At 53.4% G+C, this 17247-nt stretch overlaps 1 non-coding gene and 2 pseudogenes across 1 annotated transcript; all 3 read right to left on the bottom strand.

The window, feature by feature from the left end:
• Positions 1-7386: 7386 nt before the first annotated feature.
• On the bottom strand, positions 7387-7505 carry LOC125976362 (5S ribosomal RNA; annotated as a pseudogene).
• An 843-nt stretch (positions 7506-8348) lies between these two features.
• LOC125976381 (5S ribosomal RNA) lies at positions 8349-8467 on the bottom strand (annotated as a pseudogene).
• Positions 8468-9338: 871 nt separating this feature from the next.
• LOC125976304 (5S ribosomal RNA) lies at positions 9339-9457 on the bottom strand. Its single transcript, XR_007484227.1, has one exon. It is a non-coding gene; the product is annotated as a 5S ribosomal RNA (ribosomal RNA).
• Between the last annotated feature and the right edge of the window lie 7790 nt (positions 9458-17247).

Raw genomic sequence — 17247 nt, 5'->3', positions numbered from 1 at the left:
GCCCCCGCCGAGCGGATCGGCTGTTTATAAGCACCGCGGAGGTGGTCGCGGCGCCTCATTCGACTTCCAGCGGCCGGCGAGCTCGCGCACCCGCCCGGCACATCCGGGAGGCCGTGCGCACGAGCCAAGTGGCCGAAAATAGCCCCCGCCGAGCGGATCGGCTGTTTATAAGCACCGCGGAGGTGGTCGCGGCGCCTCATTCGACTTCCGGCGGGCGGCGAGCTCGCGCACCCGCCCGGCACATCCGGGAGGCCGTGCGCACGAGCCAAGTGGCCGAAAATAGCCCCCGCCGAGCGGATCGGCTGTTTATAAGCACCGCGGAGGTGGTCGCGGCGCCTCATTCGACTTCCAGCGGCCGGCGAGCTCGCGCACCCGCCCGGCACATCCGGGAGGCCGTGCGCACGAGCCAAGTGGCCGAAAATAGCCCCCGCCGAGCGGATCGGCTGTTTATAAGCACCGCGGAGGTGGTCGCGGCGCCTCATTCGACTTCCAGCGGCCGGCGAGCTCGCGCACCCGCCCGGCACATCCGGGAGGCCGTGCGCACAAGCCAAGTGGCCGAAAATAGCCCCCGCCGAGCGGATCGGCTGTTTATAAGCACCGCGGAGGTGGTCGCGGCGCCTCATTCGACTTCCAGCGGCCGGCGAGCTCGCGCACCCGCCCGGCACATCCGGGAGGCCGTGCGCACGAGCCAAGTGGCCGAAAATAGCCCCCGCCGAGCGGATCGGCTGTTTATAAGCACCGCGGAGGTGGTCGCGGCGCCTCATTCGACTTCCAGCGGCCGGCGAGCTCGCGCACCCGCCCGGCACATCCCGGAGGCTGTGCGCACGAGCCAAGTGGCCGAAAATAGCCCCCGCCGAGCGGATCGGCTGTTTATAAGCACCGCGGAGGTGGTCGCGGCGCCTCATTCGACTTCCAGCGGCCGGCGAGCTCGCGCACCCGCCCGGCACATCCGGGAGGCCGTGCGCACGAGCCAAGTGGCCGAAAATAGCCCCCGCCGAGCGGATCGGCTGTTTATAAGCACCGCGGAGGTGGTCGCGGCGCCTCATTCGACTTCCAGCGGCCGGCGAGATCGCGCACCCGCCCGGCACATCCGGGAGGCCGTGCGCACGAGCCAAGTGGCCGAAAATAGCCCCCGCCGAGCGGATCGGCTGTTTATAAGCACCGCGGAGGTGGTCGCGGCGCCTCATTCGACTTCCAGCGGCCGGCGAGCTCGCGCACCCGCCCGGCACATCCGGGAGGCCGTGCGCACGAGCCAAGTGGCCGAAAATAGCCCCCGCCGAGCGGATCGGCTGTTTATAAGATTCAAGATTCAAGAGTTCAAGAGTTTTTTATTCGCCATGTTTGAGCGTGCCAAACAAGGAATTTGACTTCGGTAAATCACAGCCTCTGTTCAACATTTAGGTGTCTAACAACAACACTCAGGACATGTGAAGAACGAAAGATATTCTCAAACACCCCCTGATCTTAAACTCCCAAGAAGGCAAGGAAAAACTCAAAACTCCAGCTAGGGGAAATGAGAAACCTTGAGAAGAGACCACAGATGGGAGGGTCCCTCTTCTAGGATGACCAGGCTGCAATGGATGCAGAGAGGACACATAGTACAAACAGTGTAGACAAAAAAGGTGTGGCAAGCGGGATGTTATTGCACAGTAATGACTCTGAGACTCTAAGAGTGGTGTGAGTTCATCAGAGCGACAGCCTGGGGGAAGAAGCTGTCTCTGTGTCTGCTGGTTTTAGTGTACAGAGCTCTATAACGGCGTCCGGAGGGGAGTAGTTCAAACAGGCTGCAACCTGGGTGCGAAGGGTCTGTTGAGATGTTACTTGCACGTTTCCTGGTCCTGGACAGGTACAAGTCTTGGATAGATGGGAGGTTGATTCCAATTATCTTTTCTGCAGTCCTTATTGTCCGTTGCAGTCTGTGCTTGTCTTGTTTGGAGGCCGATCCAAACCAGACAGTGATGGAGGTGCAGAGGACAGACTGGATGATGGCAGTGTAGAAGGTCTTCAGCAGCTCCCGTGGCAGGTTGAACTTCTTGAGCTGTCTCAGGAAGTACAGCCTCTGCTGGGCCTTCTTCCGGACAGAGTCTATGTGGCCGGTCCATTTCAGGTCCCGAGAGATTGTGGTTCCCAGGAACTTGAAGGTGTCTGTGGAGAGAATAGTATTACTGCGGATAGTGAGGGGTGAAAGTGGTGAAGGGCCTCGCCTGAAGTCCACTGTCATCTCCACGGTCTTGAGCGGGTTCAGGTCCAGGTGGTTTTGGCTGCACCAGTGGACCAGCCGCTCCACCTCCTGTCTGTACGCAGTCTCATCACCGTTCTGGATCAGTCCGATGAGAGTGGTGTCGTCTGCATACTTCAGGAGCTTCACGGAAGAGTCACTTGCGGAGAAATCGTTGGTGTAGAGGGAGAAGAGCAGTGGGGAGAGGACGCATCCCTGAGGGGCTCCAGTGTTGGTGGTCAGGGTGTCAGATGTGATGCTCCCCAGCCTCACACGCTGTCTCCTGTTGGTCAGGAAGCTGGTGATCCACTGACAGGTGGAGGCAGGCACCGCAAGCTGGATGAGCTTCTGTTGGAGGATGTCAGGAGCGATGGTGTTGAACGCCGAGCTGAAGTCCACAAACAGGATCCTGGCGTACTTTCCTGGGGTGTCCAGGTGTTGCAGGATGTAGTGCAGTCCCATGTTGACCGCATCATCTACCGACCTGTTTGCCCGGTAGGCAAACTGGAGGGGGTCCAGCAGGGGGCCCGTGACATCCTTCAGGTGGTTCAGTACTAACCTCTCGAAAGATTTCATGACCACAGATGTCAGTGCAACAGGTCTATAGTCATTCATACCTGTGATGGCGGGCTTCTTGGCCACTGGAACGATGGTGGAGCTCTTGAAGCACGAGGGCACCTCACACAGCTCCAGGGAACGGTTGAAGATCCGTGCAAAGGTGGGCGCCAGCTGCTCAGCGCAGACTTTCAAGCAGGAAGGTGACACGCCGTCTGGGCCCGGTGCCTTCCTGATCTTTTGTCTCCGGAACATCTGGCGCACTTCCTCCTCGCGAATCTGGAGTGCGGGCGCGGCCTCTGCAAGAGAGAGAGTCGGTGACCACGGTGATGGAGGTGCGGACAGAGCAGTTGTGGGGGGAGGTGAGTATGTGGATTGTGTGGATTGTGCTGCAGGAGGTCCCGTTGTGTGGGAGGACCGATCAAACCTGCAGTAGAACCTGTTTAGCTGGTCAGCGAGCCTTGGGCTCTCCACAGGACGGGGGGTTCGTTTCTTGAAGCCCGTGATGCTCTGCAGGCCTTTCCACACTGTTGAGGGATCAGGATTGGCAGAGAGGTGTCTCTCCAGGCTCTCCCCGTAACACCTCCTGGCTTTCCTGACCTCTCGGTTCAGTGTGTTTCTGGTCTGCTTGAACAGGTCCCGGTCGCCGCTCCTGTAGGCCTCCTCCTTGACTTTGCGCAGCCTCCTAAGGTTCGGTGTAAACCAAGGTTTGTCGTTGTTGTACGTGCAGAAGGTCTTAGTCTGCACACACAGATCCTCACAAAAACTGATGTATGATGTGACAGTGTCAGTGAGTTCATGCAAGTCTGAATTTGCAGCATCAAAAACACTCCAATCGGTGCAGTCAAAGCAGGCTTGGAGGTCCTGCCTTGACTCCACTGTCCACTTCCTGACAGTCCTCACCACAGGCTTAGAAGTTTTTAGTTTCTGTCTGTAGGCAGGGACCAGATGAACTAGACAGTGGTCCGAGAGTCCTAAAGCTGCACGAGCCACAGAGTGGTATGCATCCTTAATTACGGTGTAGCAGTGGTCCAGTGTCTGTGCCCCTCTGGTGGGACACGTTATGTGCTGTCTGTATCTGGGGAGTTCGTGTGTGAGGTTCGCCCTGTTAAGATCACCCAGAACAATGATTAGTGAATTTGGTAGAAGTTTCTCCATATCTGTCACCTGGTCAGCCAGCATCTGCGTGGCTTCACTCGCACGTGCGTGTGGTGGGATGTAAACAGCCGCCATGACGATCGAGGAGAACTCCCGTGGTGAATAGAACGGCCGGCAGTTTATGAAAAGTGTTTCTAGGAGAGGGCTGCAAAACTCTTTCAACACCATGACATCGGTACACCAACGTTCATTAATGTAGAAACAGAGACCACCTCCCTTTGATTTTCCGGAGAGCTCCGCGCTGCGATCTGCACGCGTTAGCCGAAACCCAGCTAACTCCATGGCGTGGTGGGGGGTTCGTTCGCTAAGCCACGTCTCAACAAAACACAGCGCGGCGGATCTGCTGAAGTCCGTGTTCCTTGAAGTGAGGAGCAGCAGTTCGTCCATCTTGTTCGCCAGGGAGCGGACATTCGCCAGATGAATTGACGGTAGGGCAGAACGGAACCCTCTTTGCCTCAGCTTTACGAGGGCTCCCGCTCGTTTTCCGCGTCGCCGCCGTCGCGCTAGCTTGTATAGCACCGCCGCTCCGGCTAAAATCTCCGACAAACAATCTGAATCAGAGAGAACAGGAGAGAAAATACCAGAAGAAGACTGACCGATGTTTAACAGTGCTTCTCTAGTAAAAGTGATCCGGGATGGACAGCAGAAGACACAGAAAACACACAAAATAAGACAAAGAAACAGAGAGCGACTCACCGTGGCAGCCATCCGCGGCGCCATCAGATGACGTCTGAGGAGGTGGTCGCGGCGCCTCATTCGACTTCCGGCGAGCTCGCGCACCCGCCCGGCACATCCGGGAGGCCGTGCGCACGAGCCAAGTGGCCGAAAATAGCCCCCGCCGAGCGGATCGGCTGTTTATAAGCACCGCGGAGGTGGTCGCGGCGCCTCATTCGACTTCCAGCGGCCGGCGAGCTCGCGCACCCGCCCGGCACATCCGGGAGGCCGTGCGCACGAGCCAAGTGGCCGAAAATAGCCCCCGCCGAGCGGATCGGCTGTTTATAAGCACCGCGGAGGTGGTCGCGGCGCCTCATTCGACTTCCAGCGGTCGGCGAGCTCGCGCACCCGCCCGGCACATCCGGGAGGCCGTGCGCACGAGCCAAGTGGCCGAAAATAGCCCCCGCCGAGCGGATCGGCTGTTTATAAGCACCGCGGAGGTGGTCGCGGCGCCTCATTCGACTTCCAGCGGCCGGCGAGCTCGCGCACCCGCCCGGCACATCCGGGAGGCCGTGCGCACGAGCCAAGTGGCCGAAAATAGCCCCCGCCGAGCGGATCGGCTGTTTATAAGCACCGCGGAGGTGGTCGCGGCGCCTCATTCGACTTCCAGCGGCCGGCGAGCTCGCGCACCCGCCCGGCACATCCGGGAGGCCGTGCGCACGAGCCAAGTGGCCGAAAATAGCCCCCGCCGAGCGGATCGGCTGTTTATAAGCACCGCGGAGGTGGTCGCGGCGCCTCATTCGACTTCCAGCGGCCGGCGAGCTCGCGCACCCGCCCGGCACATCCGGGAGGCCGTGCGCACGAGCCAAGTGGCCGAAAATAGCCCCCGCCGAGCGGATCGGCGGTTTATAAGCACCGCGGAGGTGGTCGCGGCGCCTCATTCGACTTCCAGCGGCCGGCGAGATCGCGCACCCGCCCGGCACATCCGGGAGGCCGTGCGCACGAGCCAAGTGGCCGAAAATAGCCCCCGCCGAGCGGATCGGCTGTTTATAAGCACCACGGAGGTGGTCGCGGCGCCTCATTCGACTTCCAGCGGCCGGCGAGCTCGCGCACCCGCCCGGCACATCCGGGAGGCCGTGCGCACGAGCCAAGTGGCCGAAAATAGCCCCCGCCGAGCGGATCGGCTGTTTATAAGCACCGCGGAGGTGGTCGCGGCGCCTCATTCGACTTCCGGCGAGCTCGCGCACCCGCCCGGCACATCCGGGAGGCCGTGCGCACGAGCCAAGTGGCCGAAAATAGCCCCCGCCGAGCGGATCGGCTGTTTATAAGCACCGCGGAGGTGGTCGCGGCGCCTCATTCGACTTCCAGCGGCCGGCGAGCTCGCGCACCCGCCCGGCACATCCGGGAGGCCGTGCGCACGAGCCAAGTGGCCGAAAATAGCCCCCGCCGAGCGGATCGGCTGTTTATAAGCACCGCGGAGGTGGTCGCGGCGCCTCATTCGACTTACAGCGGTCGGCGAGCTCGCGCACCCGCCCGGCACATCCGGGAGGCCGTGCGCACGAGCCAAGTGGCCGAAAATAGCCCCCGCCGAGCGGATCGGCTGTTTATAAGCACCGCGGAGGTGGTCGCGGCGCCTCATTCGACTTCCAGCGGCCGGCGAGCTCGCGCACCCGCCCGGCACATCCGGGAGGCCGTGCGCACGAGCCAAGTGGCCGAAAATAGCCCCCGCCGAGCGGATCGGCTGTTTATAAGCACCGCGGAGGTGGTCGCGGCGCCTCATTCGACTTCCAGCGGCCGGCGAGCTCGCGCACCCGCCCGGCACATCCGGGAGGCCGTGCGCACGAGCCAAGTGGCCGAAAATAGCCCCCGCCGAGCGGATCGGCTGTTTATAAGCACCGCGGAGGTGGTCGCGGCGCCTCATTCGACTTCCAGCGGCCGGCGAGCTCGCGCACCCGCCCGGCACATCCGGGAGGCCGTGCGCACGAGCCAAGTGGCCGAAAATAGCCCCCGCCGAGCGGATCGGCGGTTTATAAGCACCGCGGAGGTGGTCGCGGCGCCTCATTCGACTTCCAGCGGGCCGCGCACTCGCGCACGCCGCCCGGTTCAAATTTTCTAAGTGAAACGCACAATGAGATGCATGAGAAACGGCCTTGGTTACCATCACATTTGAAGCGATGAATACGAAGTTAAATTTTATGACTCGGTGTATAAGTCGAGGTCGATTTTTTTCGGTCGATTTTGGATCGAAAAAGGTCGACCAATACACCGGCAAATACGGTATATATACTTATTATAAATGTAGTATTTATTTATATTGATTTATTGTTTATTTATATATATAAAGGCAGGTCCGCAAAAATATTTCTGACGCGTAGCCGGTCCGTGGCGCAAGAAAGGTTGGGGACCACTAGTCTAAAAGAATCTGGCCGTAACTGGAATAGGGTTCTACGCGAATGCCCAACGGAAAAGTGAAGTGCACAAAACCTGCATTTGGCTGTATCAAAATAAATGTCATGAAAAAGGTAAAAACACTACATGGAAGCGCAATGTGTTGTGCTGGGTTCTTTTACAAGTAAAGACTGCTGCTTTGAGTTCACAGGGAGCCATGCTCTTTATTCACTGTACATAGAGGTTTTGAACTCGTGTTGTAGTTTCAGTGTCGGAGTTCAAACTAGGCTTGCAGTTTCCGAATGCCATTCGTGATGGGTGTTGTAAAAAGGTCTTGGCTTAAACGATTGAAGTGCACATAAGAAAAAAAAAAAAAAAAAAAAGAGCTTGAAGTGCACATAAGAAAAAGAAAAAGCTTACAGCACCTGGTATTCCCAGGCAGTCTCCCATCCAAGTACTAACCAGGACCGACCCTGCTTAGCTTCCGAGATAAGACGAGATCAGGCGTACTCAGGGTAGTATGGCCGTAAGCCGTGAGGTGACCCAACATTTTGCATTTTATAGACACAATCGCCCCTGAAACTAGCGAGCAAGCCAATGAAGCCTTCAAAACTGCTTCGGCACATGGAGACCAAGCATCCTGCATTAAAAGACAAACCTTAACCACTTCGGGTTTCATTGTCTCCGATTACGCCTGGATGGGACCGGCTCGTTTCTGAGAAACAAGCTCGGTGCTCCCAATAATTCAACGTAATGGTGACTTTTATTTTTATGTGGTTTATATTTGTTTTTATGCCAGTCGTATCATTTTATTTAATCCTATTTATATATATGTATTATAAATGTAGTATTTATTTATATAGATTTATTGTTTATTTATATATATAAACGCAGGTCCGCAAAAATATTTCTGACGCGTAGCCGGTCCGTGGCGCAAGAAAGTTTGGGGACCACTAGTCTAAAAGAATCTGGCCGTAACTGGAATAGGGTTCTACGCGAATGCCCAACGGAAAAGTGAAGTGCACAAAACCTGCATTTGGCTGTATCAAAATAAATGTCATGAAAAAGGTAAAAACACTACATGGAAGCGCAATGTGTTGTGCTGGGTTCTTTTACAAGTAAAGACTGCTGCTTTGAGTTCACAGGGAGCCATGCTCTTTATTCACTGTACATAGTCTGTCCTCTAGCGGTAAAAACGTGAACTGCAATGCTATGGCTGTCGCCACACAATGTAGGTTTTAAACTCGTGTTGTAGTTTCAGTGTCGGAGTTCAAACTAGGCTTGCAGTTTCCGAATGCCATTCGTGATGGGTGCTGTAAAAAGTTCTTGGCTTAAACGATTGAAGTGCACATAAGAAAAAAAAAAAAAAAAAAAAAGCTTACGGTAACTGGTATTCCCAGGCGGTCTCCCATCCAAGTACTAACCAGGCCCGACCCTGCTTAGCCTCCGAGGTCGGACGAGAGCGGGCGCTCTCAGGGTAGTATTGCCGTAAGCCGTGAGACCGCTCAGAATTTTTCATTTTATAGACACAATCGCCCCTGAAACCATGCCAAGCAGCGGCGGGACTTGATGGCTGTGGTAAAAGTTTCCTTTCACAATTGACGTGGGAAAAAAAAAAAAAAAAGGCTTTCAGCACCTGGTATTCCCGGACGGTCACCCTTCCCTTTTGTTTTTTTTTTTGTTTTTTTTACAACCAGGGCCGAAACAGGCTTTCTTCCAAGGCTTTTGGTGTTTTCTGGAAACATGGCTATCATGAAAAGTTATTGACAGCTTTTTATGCGGTAGCACGAATTTGCCGTTGCGACCTGCATTTTGCTGAATCAAAATAAATGCCTTGAAAAGTTTAAAAACACTTCATGGAAGTCACTTCACTGGTTTCTTTTATATCAAACAAATTGTTTTAGGTTATTCACCTGACATGTTTCGGCGGTTTCTTCCGCCTTCATCAGAGTGTCACAGATGTGATGGTGACGCGTCTTTATCAGCTGATGGATCAACATGTCAGGTGAATAACCTAAAACAATTTGTTTGATATAAAAGAAACCAGTGAAGTGATTAAATAAGGAAAAACAGAATGAACTTAGTACAATTACTTCATGGAAGTGTTGTGTTGGGTTCTTTTACAAGTCAAGCCTGCTGCTTTGAGTTCACAGGGAGCCATGCTCACTGTACATAGTCTGCTCTCTAGCGGTAAAAAATTTAACTACAATGCTGTGGATGTCACCACATAATATAGCTTTCAAACTCGTGTTATAGTTTCAATGTCGGAGTTTAAATTAGGCTTGCTGTTTCCGGATGCCATTCGTGATGGGTGTTGTAAAAAATAGCTTCTTAAACGATTGAAGTGCACATAAGAAAAAGAAAAAGCTTACAGCACCTGGTATTCCCAGGCGGTCTCCCATCCAAGTACTAACCAGGCCCGACCCTGCTTAGCTTCCGAGATCGGACGAGATCGGGCGTTCTCAGGGTAGTATGGCCGTAAGCCGTGAGGTGACCCAACATTTTGCATTTTATAGACACAATCGCCCCTGAAACTAGCGAGCGAGCCAATGAAGCCTTCAAAACTGCTTCGGCACATGGAGACCAAGCATCCTGCATTAAAAGACAAACCTTAACCACTTCGGGTTTCATTGTCTCCGATTACGCCTGGATGGGACCGGCTCGTTTCTGAGAAACAACAAGGAGAAGAACACCCATGTTCGGATGCTGTTCCTGGACTTCAGCTCAGCGTTTAACACCATCATCCCACAGCATCTAGTAGGAAAATTGGAACACCTGGGCTTCAACACCCCCCTTCGCAACTGGCTGCTAGACTTCCTCACCAACAGACCTCAGTCAGTCCGGGTCGGACAGAACACCTCTGATGTCATCACCCTCAGCACAGGCTCCCCTCAGGGCTGCGTCCTGAGCCCCCTGCTGTTCACCCTGATGACACACGACTGCGTCCCCAGGTTCACCACCAATCACATCGTGAAGTTCGCAGACGACACAACGGCGGTGGGGCTCATCAGAGACAACAACGACCTGGACTACAGAGAGGAGGTGGAGCAGCTGGTGGGCTGGTGCAGAGACAACAGCCTGATCCTGAATGTGGAGAAGATGAAGGAGATCATCGTCGACTTCAGGAAAAACCAGCCTCACCACGCTCCACTGATCATCAACAGCTCAGCTGTGGAGGTGGTCAGCAGCACCAAATTCCTGGGGGTCCACATCACAGAAGACCTCACCTGGACTATGAACACTACGGCACTGATCAAGAGGGCACAGAAGCGCTTGTACTTCCTGCGGAGGATGAGGAGAGCCCACCTGCCCCCACCCATCATGAGGACGTTCTACAGGAGCACCATAGAGAGCATTCTGACAAGCTGACTCTCTGTGTGGTGTGGAGGCTGCACCGCCTCCGATTGGAAGAACATGAGGAGAGTGGTGAGGACAGCAGAGAGGATCATAGGGGCTCCTCTTCCCTCCATTCAGGACATTTCATCTCAGCGCTGCATGTCCCGTGCCCGTAACATCAACAATGACCCATCACACCCCCACCATGGACTGTTCTCCCTGCTGCCCTCTGGGAAGAGGTTTCGCACAATCCGCTGCAGGTCCACCAGGTTCTGCAACAGCTTTTTCCCTGCTGTCATCAGACTGTTGAACATTAGAACTGTTGAGCTCTAAACTGAACTCTGCATCACACATTCACAGAACTGTACTTTATGACACTACGGACCTCTATCTTGCACTATCTCGCACTACCAACTTTACTGAACTTGTGTAAACCCTTTAAATAGAAGTTTAATACATGGTTTAGCATTCCTCTGCACACTCTTGAATACTGTTTTGCCTACTTGCACTATTGCATAATTAGCACTGCTGCACTTTATACTTATTTGTAATATATATATATATACAGTATATGTATATATATATTTTCATAGGATATGTTACTTCTATTCAACTGCAATATCACTACTTTGTTGTAAGCCGTGTGCAACGAAATTTCGTTTTGTATGCACCATGTGCAGACAAGATGACAATAAAGTTTGTCTAAGTCATGTCAGGTCAGCTGTCTGGAGAGAGAGAGAAGTCAGGACCTGCGGGCGGAGCACCACCGTGCCACCGCCGCCATGACGGAACTCAAAAGCAAACTCCATGAGGAGAAGCAGAAAGAGTTAGCCGTTACCAGGGAGACATTACTGCGGCAGCATGAAATGGAGCTGATGAGAGTGATCAAAATCAAAGATGGAGAGATCCAGCGACTGAATGCCTTGGTCCTCAGCCTGAGGGACGGCTCCATGGACAAGGTGATCCGCTCAATCCGTGTCTGACTATCCGCACGCCACGTCGGGCTCCGATGCGGCCGCTACCGTATTGTGTAGCTTGTCCTCAGTAAGCGTCGCGGCGCTCCGTTGCGGTCTCAACGGCCCGATGTGGCGCAATGTCTGCTCAGGTGAGGAGCGGGGGCGCTTTGCTGGCGGAAGTGGAGGAGACGCGGCGGTGTCGGGAGACCGAGCGGTGTCGCCTCCACCAGGAGCGCGGAAGAAGCCCTGGCAGCGGCCCAGCAGGCCTGGCAGTCCCGAGCGGCCGAGCTCCGATCGGCTCATCACCAGCATCGGGAGGAGCTGAGCCGAACCAAGAGAGACTGCGAGAGGGAGATCCGCCGACTGGTAGGACTGATCAGATGCGCGGTGCGTGGCTATGTTCCCAATTTCGTTGTATACCTGCAGTGAAATGACACCTAAGGCATTCTATTCTATTCTATTTCACAAGAAGAAAACGTCCGGTTGCTCGCTTCGCTTTTGTCACAGCAATGGTGTTCTAGTCGATTCAAGATAAAAATTGGCCGGTTGCTCTCTTTGTTTTTGTCACAATTCTGGCAAATGAGTTTGCCCGCCTGCCTGAGCGCTCCCCGTTTGTACATCCAGATGGATGAGATCAAGCTGAAAGACAGAGCGGTTAGTGTTTTGGATAAATCCCTGGGGCCGGCCACGTCCACCGCCTTCAGCTGCAGACTCAGGCTGCCGAGCAGCAGATCGCTGCCCTGAGGGATTCCCAAAGGGCGGGCCTAAACTACCCTGGAAGTGGGGTCAACGGCGCTACTAGCAATCCTCTTCATAGCGTAAGCCACCTCATCACACACTTGCAGTACGCATGACTTAGTTCGTTGCTGGAGGAAGGTAGCACAAAAACAGTTTTGAACTTTGAACGAGTGGTTGTGTGTGTGTGTTGCGGGGCGTTTTCAGTCTCAGGAGGATCGGGACACGCGAAGGTTTCATCTGAAAATCGCTGAGCTCAGCGCAGTCATCAGGAAACTGGAGGATCGAAACGCCCTGCTTTCTGAAGAGCGCAATGAACTGGTAATTTATTGACGGCACGCTTGAAGGTTTGCGCTACGTTTGATGCGCGCCATCCAGCGAGGCACCCATTGCGCTTGCTTATTAGTTGAGCGGCGCGGCGAGTCGGTTGCCTGGTAGATGTCTTTTATTGGGAGCCAAAGCCACGATTCCGTTCAAACCGATGCAAAAGGAATGGATACGTTCTGGCCCGCGTGTTGTGCGTCTTTCGCGTCTTTCGCATCCCGCACTTCATGCTTGCAGCTTAAGCGACTGAGAGAAACAGAAAGCCAGTTTCTGCCACTCCTGTACAAAAACAAACGCCTGAGCAGGAAGAATGAAGAACTCTCACTGGTGCTGTGTCGCCTTGAAAACAAAGTGCGCTTTGTCACCCAGGAGAACGAGGAGATGGCAAGCTTGGTAAGTCGACGCGGACAACGGCGGCGTGCCAACAGAGTCCACTGCATTTGTGTTCCACAGAGAAGGCCTAGTTCGCTCAATGACCTGGAGCGCGGTTGCGGCCAGCAGGACGGTGAAATGGAGTTCCTTCAAGTTGTGGAGCAGCGGCACATCATCGACGACTTGTCCAAGGTCTTCAGGCAGGTGACTCGGTGCACGTACGGCAGCGCCGCGCTCGCTCGCTGTCGCCAGGAAACCTTTTCCGTCCAAAGCTTGGCCGGCGGCCGCCATCCAAAAAATTGGCCCCTTAAACTCCGACCTTTCAAGCAGGAGCATTGTGCGCACGCGTTTGAACACGCTTTAGACTTGTTTTGCCGTTTTCAGCAGCTCAAAGCTCCCGTTTTGTCAGCGCCTTTGCCACTCGCTGTGCGCTGAAAACGACGGACTCGCCCGGCTGCTCAGCCCGTCAACCATGAGCCGCGAGCGCGACGTCATTGTCCGTAGGCAGCTAGTGGCAAAATGCACCCTGTTAGAGTTGCGCTCGCTCCAACTTATTTTGCAAGAACCACACGGGAGACAAGTAAGTTCTTTTGGACACCTGCAGGTGGAGAGTCCATCCGTTGTACGAATGAAGTCTGACTCTCGGCTCCCGCACGAGCATTTTTATTAAGAGAAACAGGGTGGGTGTAAGAGTGGATTGAATAGAGAAAGCCCTTGACCTCTAGTCAAAACATAGCAAGGGATGTTTTACGACTTTGTGTAGGAAGGGATAAGCGATAGGGATAAATAAGGGATAAATAATATTATTTATTACAGGTTGCAGTCAAAGTCAAAGCAACATAATCATACGATAAAGATAATCTGGAAAACCCTGACACACCCTGTAGTTGTCACTTTTGGAAAAGACGAGCGTCCCTCCAATCATCGCCGGTGACGGGTTTTTCAGGCTCTGGAGACAGGAGCTCATGTCAGAAATGTCATCGTGAGTCGCGTTTGTTTCTGCGCCGGAGCCGTTCGTTCCCTTTGCATCCAAAGAATCTCAAAGGCGGATTATTTGTGTCGACAGGAGAGAGATTTGCTGCTACGATACCGACGTCGAGAATCTCTGAGGAGGAACAAAGCGTGAGGTCCTGCAAGGTGAGTCTGTTTGTTTGCGGCTGCTTGGTGTTGCGCAAGATGAAATGGCCTTTTTCTCGCTATCGTTCCTCTCGTCGATTCATCGTGAGGTGTCGCTTCAGTTTGTTCAGAGAGATGTTTGCTTCCGCGCCCGCAGGTCATCGAAACATTTTACGGCTACGACGAAGACGTGTTGGTGGACTCGGACGGATCGTCCTTGTCTTTTCACACCGACAGAACCCCCGACACGGAACCCGAAGAGGTAGCCCGCCATTTCTGCCAGCGTATTGGCGCCAAACATTCCTCTTCAGCCTGGAATCGGACTCGTCTTTGCGTCGCGGGTGCTTTGTCGCCGGTCTGACTGATTCTGGTACTAGTGCTGTGTTGCATTGGTGTGTGCATGAGGAGGCGGAGCTTCGCTACCGCCAGCTGACGCAAGAATATCAAGCGCTGCAACGAGCCTACGCTCTGCTAGCCCAGACCAGCGGAGGGGACTACGACGCCGAGAAGGAGATCAAGGTGGCGCCCCTTCCCGCAACCCCCGGCCGGGTCGCAGCCTCCCCGTTCTCACCCAGCCTCGGGTGTTCTCTGGTCTGAAAGGAGGAGGAGGAGCCTCCCTCCTCCTCCTTTCAGACCAGAGAAAAGCTGATGGTAGTGTCAAACGCACCTCTTTCAATAATCACTCTTCCCTTAAATATCTACGAAAGTTATTTAATTCTCTAACATGTTCGGAGTTACTTTTTACGCGGCCCGTCAAAAGGGGAAACGGGCCTGCGCCCTTCAAATAATTAAATTACTTTCAGTTCTACACCAAACCGATAATCCGATTCAAACACTTCCGTTAATTTATTCAGACGAAGCAAACTTTCAAACGGATTGAAATTCACTCGTGTCTCAAATAACTACGAAAGTTATTCAATTCTCTAAAATTGTCTGATGTTACTTTTATTTATTACGGTCCTATGTTATACCATAATAACCCCCCGCACATTAATCAAATTGTCAAATCAACCCCGAACCATCGATTGTACATTCAGTACAAATCAGCGCACAACAAAGTAGATGAATATACACAACACATTTATTGAAGAAACATGAAATAGAATTACAAATCTTAATCACTCCAGAAACCGAACAATTTCACCCACTGATACCCGTGTTAATAAAATCATTCAATCCCAGAACAATTCGATTGCAAAACACAGTTCATGAAAGAGGGAATCAATTTTTAGCCAAGCAAAGAAATCAAGAAGTAAAAATCACATTTGTGCTTCTCCAAACAATTTATGTCACGCCACTATTCTCATAGTGACGGGTCCCTTGATCGAATTGACTAACAATATTGCTTTAAGCTGTTACAGAATACATTTTTAGCCAAGCAAAGAAATCAAAAAGTAAAAATCACATTTGTGCGTCCATGCGTGACTCACAATCCGACACCGTGTTCCTGTTTTATTTCTATTTTAACTTGCTTAGCTTATTTTGGCCCCTTTCTTGGTCTCATGTTTTGGTCTGGCGCCATCTTTTGGACAAATTTGGAATTTCAGCTCTGCCAATTTATTCCTGTGAACAATCCATATTTTACCATTTGCACCATCTCTTCCCCCCATGTTACATGACAGTAGAAATGGGTCACTATCAAAGCAGAGTAGCAGATCTGGAGTCAGCGCTGAAGCAACAAGGACAGGTAAGCTTATCAATGAGCACACCTTTTTCTCAGACAAAATAGCTACATTCTTCAGTCACTCATTCGTCTGGCATTACTGGACCAACAACCCCCCCCCCCCCCCCCCCTGAACGTGGCTGGGAAAATGTGGTGAAAAGCAAATGTCATTTTCCAGTCAACCAAAGAATTTGTGGATGAAAATGACACAACATTCCAAAGCTGTCCACGCGTTTGTCTCTTCTAGAATGTCAAGTGGGTGGAGGAGAAGCAGCTGCTGCGTCAGAGCAATCAGCAGTTGGCCGAAAAGGTGACGGAAAGAAAGGCGCTGGGCGGAGTCGCTTGGCGTCACACCCGCCCGGAAGCCCCGCAGATGAGGTCTGACTGTCTTTTCAGGTCAGGCGGATGGAGGCGGAAGAAGCGCGTCTGAAAGAGCACATCCAGGATATCCGAGACCAAAACGAACTGCTTGAGTTCCGCATCCTGGAGCTGGAGGTGGGAAGACTCGCACAAGCGTTTTGAGGCCAGAGATGTGACGGACGGACGGACGGACGGACGGACGGACGGATGCATGCCTCTGCCTTTCAGGAGAGGGAGTGGCGCTCCCCCGTCTTGAAGTTTCTGCAAGTCCGTTTCCCAGACGGCCTCAGCCCTTTGCAGATCTACTGCGAGGCCGACGGCGTGAGCGTACGTAAGGCGTCCCTCGCAACCCTAACCTTAACCTGAGGTCCCAGAACACCTTACATTGCTCCTTGCGCCTTTCCCCAGGACATCGTCATCAGTGATCTGATGAAGAAGCTGGACATCCTGGGCGATAACGCCGTAAGTGTATGTCGAACTCCTTATGTTCGCACTCCACGAGACTCGGTGGCTCAAATGTGACTTTTGGAAGGCTTTGCGCTGAAAGAACCTTGTTGACGCTGTGCCTTTGGGCTCTTGCAGAATCTCACCAACGAGGAGCAGGTGGTCGTGATTCACGCCAGGACCCTTCCCACCCTAGCCGAGAAGGTAACGCGCACGTCCACGCACGCTCTCGCATTCTGCTTATGTGACAGCAGCCTTTCCTCAGTGGTTAGAATACATCAAAGTGACCAAGTCAGCACTTCAACAGAAGATGTTGGACATTGAAAGTGAGAAGGTAGACAGACACGCGACATCAGCCAAGGGGAACTCGGGGCAATGTGCCCCAACAATTCTGACCTTGAGCTGTGCTAGGATATGTTCTGCAACCAGAAGGGCTACCTGGATGAAGAGTTGGACTTCAGGAAGCGTTCCATGGACCAGGCTCATAAGGTAAGCCGCCCTCAAATCTCCCGCCGGACTACTGATGGACGAGGATCATGGAGCTGGAGGCCATGTTGTACGAGGCGCTACCGCAGCGGGACTGCCCCGCCACGGACGGCGAAAAAGCCAGCCACGCTGGCGTGAATGACGTGCTGACGGCGGATCAGAGACAAGAGCTTAGGAGCGCCGTGGACCAATGGAAGCGAGCCCTGATGTGGGAGTTGAGGGAGCGCGACGCTTGCATCCTCCAAGAGAGAATGGATCTGCTGCACAGCGCGCAACAGGTAAGGGCCCAAAGCCAGCCGGGCACTTACTTGCACGCTTACTGGCTTTTGAAGGCTACTTTCCATTTGTCCGTCCTAGAGGAACAAAGAGCTGAAAGAATTCATCGAAGCTCAGAAGAGACAAATCAAACAATTGGAGGAGAAGTTTCTGTTTCTCTTTCTAGTCTTCTCCTTGGCCTTCATTCTGTGGCCCTAACACCAGCT

This window comes from Syngnathus scovelli, chromosome 10, assembly GCF_024217435.2.
Source record: "Syngnathus scovelli strain Florida chromosome 10, RoL_Ssco_1.2, whole genome shotgun sequence".
Classification (NCBI taxonomy): Eukaryota; Metazoa; Chordata; class Actinopteri; order Syngnathiformes; family Syngnathidae; genus Syngnathus; species Syngnathus scovelli.
The sequence above is the reverse complement of the archived record's forward strand: the minus strand, read 5'-3'. Positions and strand labels throughout refer to the sequence as shown.